This window comes from Callorhinchus milii, unplaced genomic scaffold (genome assembly GCF_018977255.1).
Source record: "Callorhinchus milii isolate IMCB2004 unplaced genomic scaffold, IMCB_Cmil_1.0 Scaffold1, whole genome shotgun sequence".
NCBI classification, from domain to species: Eukaryota; Metazoa; Chordata; class Chondrichthyes; order Chimaeriformes; family Callorhinchidae; genus Callorhinchus; species Callorhinchus milii.
In genome coordinates, this window is record NW_024704742.1 from 11,132,163 (window position 1) to 11,145,253 (window position 13,091).

A 13,091-nucleotide genomic window follows, 5' to 3' on the forward strand; every position below is an offset into this window, starting at 1 on the left:
AGTTGGAACTGATGGCCTGCTTCTGTGCTGTACATTCTATGTAATGCCATATACTATATAATCCAGTTACCCAATTCAAAGTGAATTCTTTAGTTCTCACACTAAAAGTTGAGTCATTTCTGACAAGCTATTTTAACCTACAGGCTACGTAAAGAAGGCTTTAGTAATGTATTGGGTACCTGGGAGTCATTTGGGACATTGATGTTGAGCCAATTTCCAGAATTATAAATTCAAAACAGAGCCAAACTGGGTCTCCAGGCTACAAATCTAAATTGTAGAGTTTGGTAGAATTAATTAGTTTTAAAACTGATATTAATAATCCCCTATGCAAATTCAGCTCATGTTGAGGTCTTTCTGGTGTTTGTGTTTCANTTTTTTAAAATATACATTTAGTTCACATTTCTTTTGAGTATTAACGAAATGGCAGGCAGTACCTGAAACTATAATGGTAATTGGGCATTTGATCAGTCAGTCTAGACTTGTGAAATGTGCGTGTTTGATCAGTCAGTCTCTCTTCTCAGTCAATGTAAGTGAAAAAAGCTAGATGTGAATATTCCCTGATGCTCAAATTGATCTTATTTCACATTCAGCTGCCTTCTTGCAGTTAGTAAAACAATTGGTCATATCAGATGTTTGCTTCACGTAGCACAATGTGTGTGTCAGCTCACTTTCAAACTTTTATGTGAATCAGTTTGTCATGTGGCTACATTTTTGAACCAAAGTTTACCTTAAGTATGTCTTGATTGAATTGTGAAAACAAAAACAGAAGTCGCTGGGAACACTCAGCAGGTCAGGCAGCATCTATGGAGAAAGGAAAGTGAGTCAACGTTTCGGGTCCACGACCCTTCGTCAGAACTGCTTTTGTCAGTTCTGACAAAGGGTCATGTACTCGACACATTTTGCGTCTTGATTGAATTGTGTTGGTTTATTGCAGCACAGAACGGCAAATTAATGTGTAATGTTATTAAAAGCAGGGAAAATAATGTAGTCCTGAAATACCTAAAACTATATAAAAATAATAATCCTTAAATTTGATATAGCACATTTCACATGTGTAGAATATGTTGAAACTCTTTGTAGGATACACTGTGAGTGTAATGACTGTATATTATAAGCAATAACAGCAGCCAGCGGTGTCTCACAAAAAGTGAATGACTGGTGCGATTGTTGGCCAGCACACCGGGAGAAGCTCCATTTTCTTTTTAAATATTAGGACAATGTCATCCTGGAAGCATGATTTTGAAACCAACCCGTTGCATTATTTCAGATCAATTCTGTCAACAATGATGGGCAGAGCCTGGTGAAGTGGGCAAAACTGGGACCTCAACTGTTACCCTGTTCCTGACATTTAGGGGGAGGAATTTCAGATTGTGTAAATTTGCCAAATTGTCGAATTCAATCTTAACTTTGAAACCAATTTTCTGTAGTTCTTAAAAGTTCTTTAAGCGCTCCGAGACATTGCTCGATGTGAAGGGCGCTATATAAATGCAAGTTGTTGTTATTTAAATCTAGAGCTGGTTTGTTTTCTTATAATCATAGAATTATACAGCACAGAAGAAGGACATTCAGCCCATCGTGTCTGTGCTCTTTGAAAAGAGTTCCAAATCAATCCGACTCCCATGCTCTCTCCCCATAGTCCTGCAGACTTATGCTCCCCAAATAATTTTCTACTTCTCTCTTAAACGTTGTTATCAAATCAGCTTCCATCACCGCTTCAGGCAATGCATTCCAGATCTGAACAATTCGCTGTGTGAAAAAATTTGTCCTCACCTCCCCTCTATTTCTTTTAACAACTATTTTAAATCAGTGCCCTTGGGTTACCGACCCACCCGCCAGTGGAAATAATTTCTTCTTGTTCACCGTATCGCATCTCCCATAATTTTGAAAACTTGTATTAAGTCTCCACTTAACCTTCTCTGCTCCAAGGAGAATAATCCTCGCTTCTCCAGCCTCTCCTGATAACTGAAGTCCTTCATTCCTGGTACCATCCTGGTAAACCCCCTTTGCACCCTCTCCAATGCCTTGACATCCTTCATAAAGTGTGGGGCCCAGAACTGAACACAGTCTCTGGCTGAGGCCTAACCAGTGTTTTATAAAGGTTCATCATAACTTCCTGACATTTGTATTCTATGCCCCTATTTATAAAGCCTAATATCCTGTGTGNTTTTTTAACAGCTTTATGTACCTGTCCTGCCACCTTCAAAGATTTACTTATATGACCCCCAGGTCTCTCTGTTCCTTCCCTCCCTTTATGATTGTACCATCAGCTGATATCGTCTCTCCTCATTCTTCCTCTCAAAATGCATCACTTCACATTTCTCCACATTAAACGTCATCTGCCACATGTCTGCCCAGTCTGTCTGTGTCCATTTGCAGTCTGCTACTATCCTCCTCACTCTTTACTACTTTTCAAGTTTAGTATCATCTGCAAACTTGGAAATTATACTCCCTGTACCGAAGTCCAGGTCATTTATAAGGATAGCCAGCAGTGGTCCCAATACTGATCCCTGGGGGACACCACTGCACTTCCCTCCAGTCAGAAAAACAACTGTTCGTGTAACACAATATTGACCTTTTGAGTTTCAGGCCTAATCCATGAGCACAAATCACAACGCTGCAGCCTTGACTTCTTTGACTACACCATTAACAATGGATGCAACATTCTCTCTACAATCCATTCAATTTGATAAATATTGAATGGACAGCACTAAACTCCATACCCCCATCACACCAGTTCTGGCCAGGCTCCACTGGCTCCCCATCAATTTCAAGATCCTCACACTTGTTTTCAAATCCCTTCATGCCCTGGTACGTCCCTACCTCTTCGACTTGCTTACCCCCCAAACCACATCCCGCTGCCTCCACTCGACTGGTTTCGGTCTTCTGCATGTCCCTCATGCCCTCTGTTCCACCATTGGCAGCTGCACTTTCAGCCACTATGCCCAAAACTCTGGAACACTCATCCTCTATTCCTCTGTCTTGCCCCTTCCTTCCCCATCTTCAGGTTGCGCCTGAAGGTCACCTCCCCCTCCTGCTCGGCGTCATGCTCCACCACTGTCAAGCCCTCTGGGACAAGTGCTGCTTCAGGCAGCTGATGCTGGAGTGTTTAATGTGGTGTATTGGAAACGCCACTGTTTGACAATTCTCCATTAGATTCCCAATTAGAACTATTGTGCAGCATGTTGGTATCGATCAGAAACCAGGACTTCCTCACAAGGGGATAGGAAACCAAATTAGGAGTGTCCACTGGGATTCACTCGTTTGCCTTCTGACAGCCAATCAAAGGCTGTGTTGGGAAATGGCCTGACAGCGAGTTTGTTTTCCCCTTCCCTGTCACACAGGATATACCAAATCCCAAGGAGGCAACTGAGAGGAGAAAATTCATGGGATGTACCAACAAAAGGATGTTCAACCTTGAAGGTTGTATAGCTTTGAATGGAAAGTTGGGCAAGTTTCCTTACTGCACATGCCTCTGTTTACATTGCAGTAAGTAGGAACCCGGTTGTTATTCTATTGGCGGATCGCTTTTCCAGGGATTATAATTCCAAGGCGAGTGCTCTAACTTCTAAGCTACAAGACTCCAATGCACTGCAATGGAAACCTGGTTCAGGTGATGTCTAGTCAGCTGGGCTTCAGGACATCGAGATGCATGAAATCAGAAATACCTGTTAGGTGCCTCTGTAATTGGCACAGCTACCTTTAAGTCTCACTGACTAATGAGCTGCTTTCTCATGATCTCACATCCAGTACATTTCATCAGTAATTCTTGCTTTATTTATATTGATTGTACAGCATGGAAATGGAAACAGGACATTCAACCCAACTAGTCCGTGCTGGAGTTTATACTCCCAAGAGTCTCCACCCGCTCTATGCTCCTCCTATACTCTTCTATTCTGTCTTATCAGAGGAGCGTGCTTCTCAAGAGATTCAGCTGAAAAAAATCAGGAAATTCAGTAATAGCAAAGTGGTCAAGTTCCTCCAGGCTTGCTTATGAACTGCTTCTTTGGTAAGGTTATGAGGTGGAGGGCAAGGTAGAAAAAGAAAATGTAAGAAAATAAAGGAGAGGAGGCAAAATAACCAGCTACTGATTTTCTTTGCCTGTATCACATAGTCAGAATGAAAATACCAAAGATCTGGAAATAATAAAAATATTCATTTGAATATGCTTAGCTGCTTACCTTACACAGTTTGAAAGCATACTTGCAAGAAGGCATTAAACTTGGTTTACTTTGTAGGATTCTACCTCCTTGCACATATTTAGTCTGTTGTTACAGTATGAAGCTCTGGTTGTGAAGAATTTGTCTGAAGTGACTTTTTTTGTTTATTGTTTGTCTAAAGTCTTTTAAACAATGTTCTTTTTTTTTTAAAAAAAGTGCCTTTATTGAATTGCATCCTTGTGTTCCATTAACAGAATAGCTGACGCATGTCAAATGTTGCGGACTGGACAGGATATTCTGCTCAGACAATAAACATTTTCAGTTGCCCTGCAATCCATTATTTATTTTAAACAAAGTGTGGCTTGAAAGTCTACATGCAGAATTCACACACATTTGTGTCTGATTAGATTCAAAGAGGCTTCAAGCTTAAGGTTTCTGTTACAGCAGATGGCGCATACCTGTTTGTGGACTTTTATATATTAAGCTGTCTGGAAGCAAACCCTGTCCAACAACTATTGAGGAGAGACATCTGGAAATATAGTTACTCTTTGTGCCATGTTGCATTTACTTTAAACTGAGGTTAAGGATAATACTAATCCTTGCATCTGATGATTCATCGAGATGTCTCAAAACACTTCACAAGGTTTACTGTGAGTTGTAGTGATTGTGTATTCATGAGTGAGTGCCACAGCCAATTTGCACACAGTGATAATAACCCTTGCATTTGATATAGCGCCTTATCACATCTTCTAGACGTCTCAAAGTGCTTCACAGAGTATACTGTAAAGGGAATTGACTTTATAGTTTTGTGGGTGAAATGTGGCAGCCAATTGTGCTTTGGCTTGTGCTACTCCGACAAACAGTCGTGGATTGAGTGACCAAATTATTTTTATTCATTTTGAAGGAATTATTACCCCCAGAAAAGCAATCCGCAAATCGACTAACAACCGGGTTCCTACTTAATGCTAGTATACAGAGGCATGTGGAGTAAGGAAACTTGCCCAATGTTTCACCCTGCTGGGAATTGAATCCAGGTCCTCTCGCTTGTAGGGTGAGCACTCTAATCACTATGCTACAGGACTCCGCAATCACAGCAATGTCCCACAAACAAAGCTATGAGGCGATTGAGCAACTTTACTTAGTTTGCTTGTTGGCCAGTACACTGGGAGAAATTCTCATATCTCTTCCAATTATGCCATAGGATCTTTATTGTCCACCTGAATAGGCAAACAGGACCTCGGTTTAACATTTCATCTGAAGGACTACAACCCCAACAACTGGTGACCTGCTTTCTTATGATTTCTCACCGGGTACATTTGATCTGAAATTCTTGCTTTGATTTATATTGATTGTTCAACATGGAAACAGAAACAACCTCATTCGTCCATACTGGGATTTATACTCCACGATTCTCCACCCATTCCATACTCCCTCCTATACTCTTCTATTCTGTTTTATTGGAGGAACGTGCACTCCCTAAGTTCTGCATTCAAATGTCAGCCTGAACAATAAGCTTAAAGTGTAAAGCGAAAGCAGTTTTCTCAGCTTTTTCCAGATAAATTAGTCATACATGGCTGTCTTTGGAAACTTCTGGCAAAAAATGGCTGCCACGTTTGCAAACAATAAATAGTCACTACCTGTAAGCACTATCAGAATTACGCAACGCTGTACAAATGTTCTTGCTTTAAATTATCAGTACATTTCTAACAATAATTTCTGCAATTTGTCAACAATGGCAATGCATTTTATTTTAAAAGCTTCAAAAGCACAGTGACCAAAGATTAGCAACAAAACCTGTAATAAAAATTGATATTCGTGTGGATTAGCGAGTTGACTCATCTGGAATAAATACAACCTAAGAGGCGTTGGTGTTTGGAAAGAGCACGTCTCAGTTTTGTCATGGCAGTCTGAAACGATGTGGTAGCACTGATTCAATATGTTGTATGGTTTTGTTAGCCATGGAGTCTAATTAATTTTTAAAATAATGAATTCTGTCTTTTTTAATCATACCATGACAGAACATGCAGACTTTCAATACCTCCATTCTCTTGCACTTGCCCTTGATGCAAGGATTATTTATTGTTATTATTATTCATTCCTCCCACTGCAATCTCCTCCAGTCCCACTCTCCCACCCACATGCTTCACTCCACAAATGTGGACCTGCTGCAAATATTGCCTTGCAACTCACCACCAGCCCACTCTCATTGTCTTCAAAACTCTTCTAAATATTTCCCGCATTACCTCTTTATCTTTATCCCCTGACTTCTCTCCCTTCAACACTTTGTTTGATGTCCCACTCTGTCAATAAAAAGCAGAGTTGAGATTGTCTGCAACAAGAAACCCACTTGAGTTCTCATTGTTGATGTTAGAGTTTGTAGAGTCTGAACAAATTTACCAGTGACTTTTTTGGCCAATTTGCTTTCCCCACTGCAATACGACGCTGACTCAGATGTACAGATCTACGTGCACCAGTCATTTTCAATGCTTAACTTTTCACTGTGAGCCGAGACAGTGAGTGTTCACAGGCTGTTTAACTTTGGAGGCACCACAATTGAGACTGGTCTAGTCATCACCTGACATCCACTCAAAAAATCTATTGCAGTGTTCCCTGGACAGTGATCAGGAGCAGGAAGATTGGCTGACATTCTCTTCCTAAATGGGTTCCTGTTTGCCTATAATATACACAGTCTGCACTTTACAATATAGCTTGTGAAGTGTTGTGAAACATCCTATGTGAAAGGCGCTATATCAAATGCAAGGATTATTATTTATATTAAATAGCCCAAATGGGCAAAGGATGAGAGGCTCAACTGGTATGAATGGGGGAAGAGGACAGCAACATTTGATTAAGGTTAGAAAACCTTTTCCCCCCACCAATGACTCCACTTCATTCAAACTATTTATTTTTATTGTTTCATTGCTGAGGTTGATTACCCTTCAAGCTGAAATCAGTTAACCAAACTTGAACCTTTTATTCCATATAGGTTAGTTCTACGCCTGGTTTGCCTTTGCCAACAAGACCGTATTCCTTTGGAGAGCAGAGGATCACTATTTTTTCTGCCAACTGATCATCTTCTTTTACAGACCAATCTATCCTCCCCCAACACAGCAGCTCTGCTTCCCCTTCCCCTCACATAATAATAATAATTCTTGCATTTGATTTAACCCCTTATCATGTCTTTAAGACTTATCAAAGCACTTCTCGGAATACACTGTAAAGTGAATTGACTGTACATTTTGAGGGCGAAATGTGGCTCACAGCAGTGTCCCACAAACAGTCATGGATTGAGTGACCAAATCAATCATTTTTAACATTTATTTTGAGGAAATGACTGCCCCCAGAAAAGCGATCCGCCAATCGACTAACAACCGGGTTCCCACTTACTGCTAGGTAAACAGAGGTGTGTGGAGTAAGGAAACTTAGGAATATAGAACCATAGGAATTAGGAGCAGGAGTAGGCCACTTGGCCCTTCGAGCCTCCCCCACCATTGAATAAGATCATGGCTGATCTTCTAACCTAACTCCATCTGTCCGCCTTACCCCCATATCCCTTAATCCCTCTATCCTTTAGAAATCTATCAATCTCAGTCTTGAATATGTTCAAGGACTGAGCATCTACAGCCTCTGGGGTAGAGAATTCCATAAACTCACTACTCTCTGAATGAAGAAGTGTTTCCTCAACTCTGTTCAAAAGAGCTGTCCCTAAATCTTAAAACTATGACCCTTAGCTCTAGATTCTCCGACCAGGGGAAACAGTCTCACACTGTCAAGCCCCATAAGAATCTTACATGTTTCTATAAGATCACCCCTATTTCTTCTATATTCTAGAGAATATAGGCCTAGTTTACTCAACCTATCCTCATAGGTCAAACCCCTCATCCCAGGAACTAACCTAATGAATCTACGCTGCAGCTCCTCTAAGTCAAGTATGTCCTTTCTTAAATAAGAAGACCAAAACTGCATACAGTATTCTAGGTGCAGTCTCACCAAGATCCTATACAGTTGAAGCAAGACTTCCCTACTCTTGCATTCTAAACCTTTTGCAATAAACGCCAACATGCCTTTCTATTTGCTTGCTGTACCTGCATACTAACATTTGTGACTGGTGTTGACTCTGCCTAATCATGTTATGGTCCTCTAAGTACCCCACTACGACATCCCTAATTAAGGATTCTGGAATTTTCCCGACCACCGATGTCAGACTGACTGGTCTATAGTTCCCTATCGTCTCTGTCCCTCCTTAAATAGTGGTGTTACATTTGCAATCTTCCAATCAGTGGGAATCGTTCCTGAATCCAGAGAATTTTGGAAGATCAAAATCTAGGCATCCACTATCTCAGCCCCCACCTCTTTTAAAACCCGAGGATGAGGGCCATCAGGTCCTGGGAATTTTTCATTTTTCAATCCCAACAGTTTCCCTAGTACTAATTCTTTACTGATGTTAATTTCCCTAAGTTGCTCACTGACATTAGCTTCTTGGTTCCCCTCTACTTTTGGTAAGTACCTTTGTCTTCTAACATGAAGACAGAAGCAAAGTATTTGTTTAATGACTGTCATATCTTTATCCCCCATTATAATTCCTCCTGCCTGTAGTGGATACACATTCACATTCTCTTCCTCTTTAAATCTTGCCCAATGTTTTGCCCTGCCAGGAATTGAATCCAGGTCCTCTCGCTTGCTAGGCGAGTGCTCTAACCGCTAAGCTACAGGACTTCACATAGACATGGAGAGGGTATAATTCATAGATGATGCCTTCCATAGGTATCTCCATTAACTTATTTTGCCCACGGACCCACCAAATCGTGGCCTACAATCTAAGAACCGCTGCCACGTCCTGCTTTTGGAGATCTCTGTCCATTTCTGTCCCTCCATGTCCCTCTCTGACTCCACCTCTCTCTCACTCTCTCCTTGAATCTCTCATACCTACCTACATACATGCATACACCATGTAACTCACAATCCAGTGTGGCTCAAAGAAATGTACAAACTTTACCAAACTCAGTAAACCAAAAATTGGTTAACAGCATAGTAAGTACAATACAACCAATACTGAAGCTTAGAGTTTAAAGTGGAAATGTAAAGATTGTATACACTGGAATCCATTATCTACAGCAATTTGCTCACTGTAATTTCTAAACAGGAAATTGAGGCAACTTCAGAAGGGTGAGAAACAATTCTGGAAGTTTGATGTGTACTTAACTCTGAATTCACAGAGACAGACGCTGCTAGAAATAACAAATGTATGATTGGGTGGTCTGCAAATCAGACCTACATGAAAACCAACCATAGACCATGTGATTGTTCATTTGAAACTACTAGCAATATCATTTTTTATAACTCAAGGGTCTTATTCTGTGACAATTAACTCTAACTACTTCTGGTAACAAAATAATGGGATACACATTGTCAGGTCCAATCAGAGGTAATAACAGTCTATTAATGTCACAAGTTTCAATATCATTCTGGACCAATTTAGACTTTTAAATTTGAGATATTTAAAATGTACTATGTTTCCCACTCGGTGTAATGCAGGCTAATAATAAATAATAATCATATGATATAGAATAATCAAACCAATGGAGTGATGAGCACCAACGTATGAGACAGTTCAGATATTGTCATAAGCTGCTGGAGCTCAAACCTTTTATCAGTATTACTTTGTCCCACAAAATATGGTCCAGCCTTCAAAACCATTGTCGTCGATAATTTTAATCGTTAAGATGCCTGCAAAATAAAAGATTACTCACTGAGTAATACAATTCAGAGCTGTTCAGTGTAATAAAGTTAAGCTTTAACTTGAGCAAAACAAACCAGATGTAAGTGAAGCAGGTAACTGTCTGAAGGTTTCTTATGACTAGAACTTTCAGAGGCATTGTACAACGTATTGATGGAAAGGACATTGCACGATGTGACTGAAACTGAAGGACATCATAATAGAATAATAATAATCCTTGCATTTGAAACCGTGCCTTATCATGTCTTCAAGATGTCTCAAAGCGCTTCATAGAATATACTGCAAAGTGAATTGACTGTATATTTTGTAGGTGAAATACGGCAGCCAATTGCGCACAGTAATGTCCCACAAGCAGCCATGGATTGGAGTGACCAATTTATTATTATTACTTTTTTTTGAAGAAATTATTACCCCCGAAGCAATCCGCCAATCGACTAACAACTGGATTCCTATTTATGGCTAGGTAAACACAGGCTTGTGGAATAAGGAAACCTGCCGAAGATTTCACCCTACCAGGAATTGAACTCAGGTCACTCACTTGCGAGGCAAGTGCTCTAACCTGAGCTGCAGGAATAGGTCATTTTAGCAATGATGAGTTTCTCCAACTAATTATGGAATACACTATCACTAAGTGCAGTCAGTGCATATTAAACAATTCATTAGAGAAATCGATGGCTTCTGGATTAAGGGGGGCGGGTAGTTGGTAGAAGTCTGGAGATTTCATGCAAAAATGAGAAATGAGTTCTGTGCGAAAACTCAGCTGCAAAGGCAGGTGGTTGAATTGAATTAAAATTAATCGCATCTTCTGGCTCCAAGCCTGTGTTCCTTTGATATTGTTCCTTTGTTTTTCCAGTAATTACAAGAAGTAAACAAAGCTGAAATAAAACACTGTCTAATAAACAGTCTGAGGCTAATTGAAGTTGTGCTGCTGATCCGAGTTTGAGTGGATGCTAATTACAGCATCTGAGGACAGCAGAGCATGTCTGTCGCAGAGATTGGTTACAACTGCACAGTGAATGTGACGTGTGGAGCAGGCACCCAGCAAAAAGACCTGGATACTGTGTTGATTTACTCCTTGATAAACAAACAGGGAAACGGAGAGTGGTATTGGAAGTCCTAGGGACAATTTACAGATTGGTTATAAATAAATACTCCACAGGACACAGTATACAAATTCACAGTTGCAACTTTTGACAGTAAAATCCCTGTGATGGGCTTTAAGACATTTAGATGTGGTAAAGTGGTATATTAAATTCGAGAATTACTATTGAATACTGGACACAATGAACCACATACTGTAATCAACAATTTATTTTGTTAAATGAGTCAAGTGTCTACCTCACCTCTGAGTTTGGAGGTTGTGGGTTTATGTTCCACATCGGGAACATGCAATATTGGAACCATCCCTCTCATCAGACGTTTACCTCAGACACCCATTCACCATTATCTCTCTGGTGTTTTGGCTATAGTAATTTAATTTCAAAGTTCATTGAAACCCCCTTCCTAATTTAAATCAGTCGTTACTTTTACAGGGTAAAATTTGTACTGAGAGACGTGCACTGATTAAAGAAAAGCAACCTTGTCACCTTTTTCACTGTGTAGCAGGCATGCAAAGAACTGTACCAGACAGAGGTACTTTGAAGTTGTAATTGGAACTATTAATCAGCAACTTCTTGTGCTCAGGATGACATTTTTGCTTTTTTTTCCATTGAATAAATTGCAACAGTGATCGAATAGCATTTAACATTTTCCCTGTGTGGTGTACTAAGAAATTAAGCACAGTTTGTGTGAAGGACTCTCCTCTTTCAGTGCAACTGTCTATTCAATTCCCCAGTACAGTATGTGGAGGCGTTCTTTATTGCTTCATTACACAGAGTGGTTAGTCGCTGAACAACAGCCTATCATTTTAAATATCTCCCTTCATCTCATCCCCCAAATCTCCGATATGCTGCGATGATCTGCCTAATTCTAACATTACCTTTGGAATGGATTTGATGCAGGCAGCAGATGTAATAGCAATGGGTTTATGGTGTAGTGATGTAGTGCATTTTTTTCAAACAGAGCTGATGGGCTGGGAGAATACTTACAAAACCACAGAAAATAATTAGGTGTGGCCTAGGGCTGCTTTCTCAATGGAAATTGTGCTGATGATTTTGAATGGTGCTCCCTGTAGTAGTTGAAGCTGGGGCCATGTATCTCCCGGACACATTCTGAAGAATGTGTTTTGATGGCTGCATATCTTTAGGAAACGATCATTTTTATTTGTTCTGTGAGTGGGCGGAAGGAGTGGGTGGGGGCGGGAAGTGTTCAGATTTGACTCTTTAAGCCATTTTTATTCTACATTCAACACAGACTTGTTTATTTCCTGACCATTATGCATTTTCCATTGAGTTGTTGATGCATACTTACCTTTCTTATAACCACCAACTTTATCTTGTCAGCTTGCTAAATTCTCAAATTGTGAATTGTCTAATTTGTGAGATTCACCAAGGAATTGGCTCCCCCCAAAAAAATCCTCCAGGTAGCTAATGGCTCAGGCTGACCCCTTTGAATCTCCATTAAGACACGATCTCAATTGCAACTGATGGGAATTAAAGGAATCACACCAATGGAGATGCCTAGGCTCTAGCAGAATTCTGGTGGGTGAGTCTGAGATACACTCAGGATTCTATAGATTAGAGCATACGCCTCGCAAGAGAGAGGTCCTGGGTTCAATTCCCGGCAGGGTGAAACATTGGGCAAGTTTCCTTACTCCACCCTCCTCTGTTTACATAGCTGTAATTAGGAACCCGCTTGTTAGTCAATTGGTGGATAACTTTTCTGGGGGTAATGCCTTCAAAATAAATAAAAATGATTTGGTCACTCAATTCACGAATGTTGTTTGAACACTGCACAATCGGCTGCCCCGTTTCGCCCACAAAATATACAGTCGATTCACTTTACAATATATTCTGTGAAGCGCTTTGACATCTCGAAGACTTGATAAGACTTGATAAGATGGAGTCCTGTAGCTCAGTGCGGAGTCCTGTAGCTCAGTGGTTAGAGCACTCGCTTTGCAAGCGAGAGACCTGAGTTCAATTCCAGGCAGGGCGAAACCTTGGGCAAGTTTCCTTACTCCACACGCCTAATAATAATCCCTCCAAAACCAAAAACAATAAGAAATTGGTCATTTTCAATCTACGACTGTTTGTGGGACA

The 13,091-nt window shown here is 40.4% G+C and overlaps 1 non-coding gene across 1 annotated transcript; it reads right to left on the reverse strand.

The window, feature by feature from the left end:
* Positions 1 to 8,800: 8,800 nt before the first annotated feature.
* trnaa-agc lies at positions 8,801 to 8,873 on the reverse strand. Its single transcript has one exon. It is a non-coding gene; the product is annotated as a tRNA-Ala (tRNA).
* Positions 8,874 to 13,091: the final 4,218 nt, after the last annotated feature.